The sequence below is a fragment of the Dermacentor andersoni genome, chromosome 8 (genome assembly GCF_023375885.2).
Source record: "Dermacentor andersoni chromosome 8, qqDerAnde1_hic_scaffold, whole genome shotgun sequence".
Classification (NCBI taxonomy): domain Eukaryota; kingdom Metazoa; phylum Arthropoda; class Arachnida; order Ixodida; family Ixodidae; genus Dermacentor; species Dermacentor andersoni.
Window position 1 is genome coordinate 93,511,434 of NC_092821.1, and position 6,026 is coordinate 93,517,459.

Consider the following 6,026-nt stretch of genomic DNA (forward strand, 5'->3'; position numbering starts at 1 on the left):
TTGTCATGGTGCACGTGAATAATAAAACAAACACCATTGGAACATCACCTTTGGACGTTGAGTATACGTCGAGTGCGTGTGTCTGAACACCACCAGAAGTGTCACGGGCCATGCTCTTCTCGCTCATAAGCACAGACAAGATGCCAGATGCAGTCTTTCCTGTTTGCTGACTTCTCGCCGAGGTACCTAGGATGCTGAACAACTTAAATAAAACAGCCAGCCTTAGTTGTGTAACTCTCTATTAAGTTTGAGAATAAGCGCCATGCATCTGTCTGTTTGTTTGGTGGTGGCAAGGTTTCTGCTCAGTATCGTAGAAAACCAGCTGTAGCCCAAACCAAGGTATCGTAGGGACTTGTGCAGGCTATTAAATTATGTGGAGTTTTAAGAAATGCATGGCGCCCAGCCGGCATGGATCACGTAGTTGGCTGCGAAGCTCGATGATGTGATTTTCTTCCTTTGTTTCGCCTCGTGGCTTCAAGTTCTTTCCATTAGGCAGTCTCACGTATAGCTCTTCGGAGGCAGTTGTGAGCATACCTTATAAATTCTTTCTCTCTGTTTCTTTTCGTCAATTGTGGTATCCCAAGGGCATGCGCTATTGGTGTACTCCCTGTACAGGCCCTTTCCTTAGCTTAGCGTACTCTGCGATGGTTGCAACCTGTATACTGCGCCCGTCGTCCGGAACCCCTTTTTGTATTCGTCTCTATAATTCCGTGCTATACCGTTCGCTTCAGCGAATCGGGAACGACAGCCGGCTACTCTTTTCGCCTGCGGCTCGAAGCTGATTGTCCTGGCTCCAATTGGCTTTGATTGAAATGATCACGGAAGCATTAGCAAAGGATTGCCCGTGAAGTGTCATTTTCGTTTCCAGCGACACTTGGCTCTTTCTCGCTTACGATTGGCTGAATCAACCCTGCTCTTCGCTTCACTGCACGGACTTGCTAAGAGAATCGTCTGCGTGCGCTCGCCTCTCATATTCTCGGTATGGATTATAAAAAATCCAAATAGCAAATATGAAAAAGTCTGGCGCATCTGCGATATCGCCCACTCGCGTCTGGCTGGAAATTGCCGTTTATGCATTCCTTTAGTTTAGTCACATCGCAGTGGAGCTATGTCAACCACCACAGCTGTAAGACGGGCGTCTGTTCTCCCGACGTTTCCTTGCACGCGAAATGCTCGTTTTTCTTTGCGAGGCTCGTTTATGCTTCTATTTATTTTTTGTTCTCTCCGCTTGTTTTGCTCGTCGCGATCTGGCGTGCTTACTGTTTTAACGGCGTTCATCCTGCTAACGGCTGTCTCTCCGTAAGTAGTCTCTCCCGCACGCAGAGTGAGGCTTGCATGAAAGATCAGTCGAGTTGCCGTCGTGATTACAGAAAAAAAAATGGTGGGGTGGATCCCGTGTGTAATAACGTTCATTGATTAACCTGGCATTCCTGCTCGAGCCTAAGCTGAGATGTTCCCGCTGTGCTCGTAAATCTAGCGTACCTTCACTACATTCCTCCCCGCTAATCACTATTCTCATCGCTTTTAGCTCACTTCCTCGACAGTCAATCGAACAGCGAAAAGAATGAAATAAAGAGCGAAAAAATGATCTGCATGCAGTTATAACTCGGCTCCAACGCAAATTACATCCGCTCTGTATGGGTTCATTGTCGCACTGACAGAGTCGAGGACATAATGCAAACCCCGGAAGAGGTGCTTAATTTAATGAAGTGAACATCGCACTCATTCTGCAGGTGATGACAATGTGTAGTCGAGCCACGATAATGTACCAATTTTTTCTCCCTCATTTTACTCTTTCTGCTTCGTTTTTGAAAAGGGGGGGGGATACTGTTAGAATGTAATCTTCTCAGACCGTGACGTATTCAGCACGAATACTTCTCACTTTGTAGGTTCTCCTTCCTCTCCATGATCGGGTATTATCTGCCACATTTAACGTAATTGGTTATATTGGCTGCTCACTCTTCTATAATACAGTGGGTGGCAAACTTGTTTTGCTGGGCAGGCGACGCTGAATTCTAGGCTAAATTGTCACCAGCTAGGAGACGAACTCGGTTAAAAGAATGAATTCGTTGTTACCTTGTTGGTATCGCAATGTTTTCTATTCTTTACATGCACTGTCGTAGTAATCACTGATAGCGAACCGTTTTCCTTGTCGTACGCATTGAGAATTGATAAGCATAAAGAAAGTAAAACTGTCAATCTACTCCACACCCGCCTTTGAGGTAAGCATAAAATGCTTGCAATTGCATTACCCTGCACTATTGTGTTATTGCAGTGAGATGCACTAAACCGCTCTGGTTACTTTCTTTTATTACACTTGCCTGGTATGCCTTGTGCTTTTTAAGCGATCATCAACGCGTTATCCACTACGCATGAATTTGCTGAGAAACTAAGTTATCGTCACTCCTACACTCCATATTTCCTATCAAACCATAATTATGTCCTCTTAAGTGCGCGACGACGAGCATTACGAGTCATTACCAGCATTACGAGCTGTTTTAAGTTCTCCGTTACCCTCTGGTACACTGTAGTGGGTTTCTTCGTTTTACTTCCGTGACCAACGTCTTTCTTTTTGTGTGTGTAGTTTTACTGATCAAGTGCGTCAGACGTGAATACAAAGACAACTATTTTCTTTTTGGTTAGGAAGGTTGCCCTTAGGCGTAATACAACTGGAAATGCTTGCCTTTAAGCTTGAGGTAACTTGCTCTATATATATCATGGAAAGACTGCCAGGTGTCGTCTTACCGTTTCCTGCAGCCACAGGCAATTCCGCTGTACCTGTCTTTATGCCTGTCTGGTTCCCGTCTTGTCTTGTGGTGGACTTTCGTGTTGTATCAAATGGAAATGCTAAAAAAAAATAGAACAGCTCGAGTTTAGAAGGCCTCACAGTTTACTGAAAATGACGGCGACAATTATTCCTTTTATATTTCGCAACATGGATGGCTGGTTCGGCTCCGAAAATGAGAAACAAGGCAGAGAGCTTTGAAATCGATCTCTTGGCACCTTTGCTTTCTTCTAGTCCGACAGGCTTAGTTTCATAGGATTCTTTGCACAGCTACCGAAACTGCAGGGAAGTCACTGTAGACTGAAACAGTATATGGGTTCAGCCAGTTATGTTTACGCTACCGCATCTGTCCCTTTTGCTTTTATTTTTTTTTCCATTTTGAGTCGTTCATATCGCTGGCTCTGGAACTGTTAAACTTCACGGACCTTTTTGTCCGATCACATTGAAGCGGAGGGGGAGGGGGGGGGGCTTTCGAATATATTTATTTAAAAGAAAGTGTATGAAAGGAAAGCCAAGTTTCCCTGCTATTTCCATAAGAAATTTAACATTATTGACACATTATGCACGACTTACCGAGTGCTTCAGTTTCGTACTTGACTTCGTTTTTCTCTCGCTATATATGCTGCAAATTTTACGTCCGACAACGCTCTCTGCAATGCCTGTCTTTGCGAGGAGACGCTGGAACACATTCTGTGCGACTGTCCTGAATATAATGTTCAGAGACAGTCCATGGCGTCCGTTCTAGCGCACCTTGACAGTAGACCATTGTCAGTTGCAACCATTTTCACATATCGCCGACTGAAGACATCGCAGCTGAAGGCGACGAAGGGACTACTTCGGTTTATGAAGGATACGGGCTTGGACAAGCGACTGTGACAGTGATGTCACGTACCACACAAGAGTGACAGACTGTAACCAACGATGTGTGTGCCGTGTTATGTGCCCTCTATCTCTTCTCCCCATCTTTCATCCCCCCCATCCCCCTCCCATGTGTAGGGTAGCAAACCGGTTAGACAAAACTGGTTAACCTCCCTGCCTTCCTTCTCCACTTTTTCCTTCCTTCCTTCCTTACGTCCCAACCATGCAGGGTCTTTAAGTTAGAACAATGGTAGACCAAGGAATATCGCAAGGGTACTTGTCTGAACGTTGCCTGCCGCGACATGTGTTGTTGCATCACAGTTAATGACTTTAAGCCGGTATGTTCATGCGGACCCTTGCCCCTTCCCGCGTTTCGAATTTAGGGCATTGCGACATGGGCAGAACCAAACCAGGAGCCACACAGCGCCGACTTCCAACACTTCATTATTTCAGAAGAGTAGACACATAAAGAGATCAAAATAAAAAGGGATGAAAAGAATTCAGCGACAAATACGATACTTCCTAACTCGAAATTTGAGCGCAGCTCTATACGTGCTTTCATTTCGCGATGTATTGAGGCGAAGACTTTGAGAGAGACATGTAGCAGAGTCGGCAATCGTCGAAAATATGATCTGCTGGTCAAGCGCGTCGGCTTTCATACGTGTCTCGTCGAAGCTTCCAGTGTAATCGTTGGTGTCGCGTTGATTCCAGAAAGTACCACATAATTCGCGTCGCCCATGCAATCAGATTACAAAACAATCGCAAACCATAACAATCGAAACAATAGCGAGTGAGACGAAACCAAGCAAGCCAAAACAAGCGCGAGCCAGAGGTGACGCGAGCAGACGATAGTACGAAACGAGCGGTCCGGCTGAGACTACGTACGAGCACGCATCGAGTGGTTGGGCGGGTCCGCATGACACTAACCTTCCGCGCTCGCGTCACTGAAGGGGCAACTGTCATTGGTCGCCGCCGTTCGCGGCTCGCGTCTTTGATCTCCCCCTCCACGTTCGCTCTTTCATATTTCGCTGTGCTCGTTCGTTCGGTTACGCCGCCGACGCCGACGCTTGCCGCAGGCTCGGGCGCCTGAGCTGCGCTCTAAAAAATTATGAAAACGACGTGTAATCACGTAAATGTCGCTAACGCCACTGACGCCCAGATACCGTAACTCTTTATTGAACAGTGCCAGTGACGACATGCTAACACTTTAATGGACAGAGTACTAGTTATCGGAATTCCTGCATCATCTGCAACACCTGCAGAAGTTAGCTGTCCATTTGCCCCCAGGATAAGCTTTGACTTACCGAGGAGCTCTTCAACGACAGAAGCTGTTGCAATTGCTCAATATTGCGTAATCAGAACGCACATTGCCGTTCAGATTCAGACAATGCGTGCGCATGTCAGGCACTTCGCCAGGACCCTTACATTCACCACATCGCCGTCCTACTCAAAGAGAGCTTGCACTGGCATCTCGTATAGCAACGGCAGTCAGGAATGTGAAACGTTCATTTTCGGAGAAAACACGTTTCTCGGTTAAGCTGTCAAGTTGAGCCACGCAAGTCATGATCCGTTCCGGCAGCTTCCAGGAAATCAGCGCTTGATGGAGAACCGAGCAATCAAGGGAAACTGTAACCGACCTGCTTTACCCTTGCTGCCCCGAACAGACCTCAGGCAAAACAGAGCTGAAGTAAAATGCGAAACATCGAATGTCGATACCGTTCCATGGAAATAACGTCACCGGCCTTACCAATAGCTCTACTACTTAGGCAGCATCTGGCTGAGAGGGATAAAGGCCGCCGTGGCTGGCTACAATTTCGTCAGCCGCGCGTGGCGTGATACGATGTCGTTGCGAACCCGAGCCAGCGCCAATCCGCTTCCTTTCCTTTCTCGCTGCGCGCTTAAGCTTGGAGTCCTTCCTTGCTAGTTCGAATCAGTAGCACTGGAAGTTGTCGGCGCCCTGCTGCACGTGATATTTAGCGCAGAGTTACCATGACATTTCTTAACTTCAGCAAAGCACGTAAAGTGTAACATGAGCGGATAAAACATGCTGCATTAAATACACTAACGCGCCGATACTTTAACGAACAGCCGTTGGTGCCGCTGTCCGCAGCAAAGCTCGTCAGCTGCGCCCTGTCCGTAACAATAAAGGATCGTCATCATGTTGCCATGAAGATGATAAAATGTAAGGGCGTAAAGTTCGAAGAACTACATAGCTTTAGCCTGTCCATTAACAGCTGCCGGTTAAAAAAAATGCCAAGTCAGGGTGCGCTGTTGGCGCCATGGTTTTATGTATACAGTTCAACTAGGACACTAAAAACTAATATTATAGCAACTAGATGCAGTTGTAAAGGCATCACAACCAACACTCATTGACGTGCAGTGA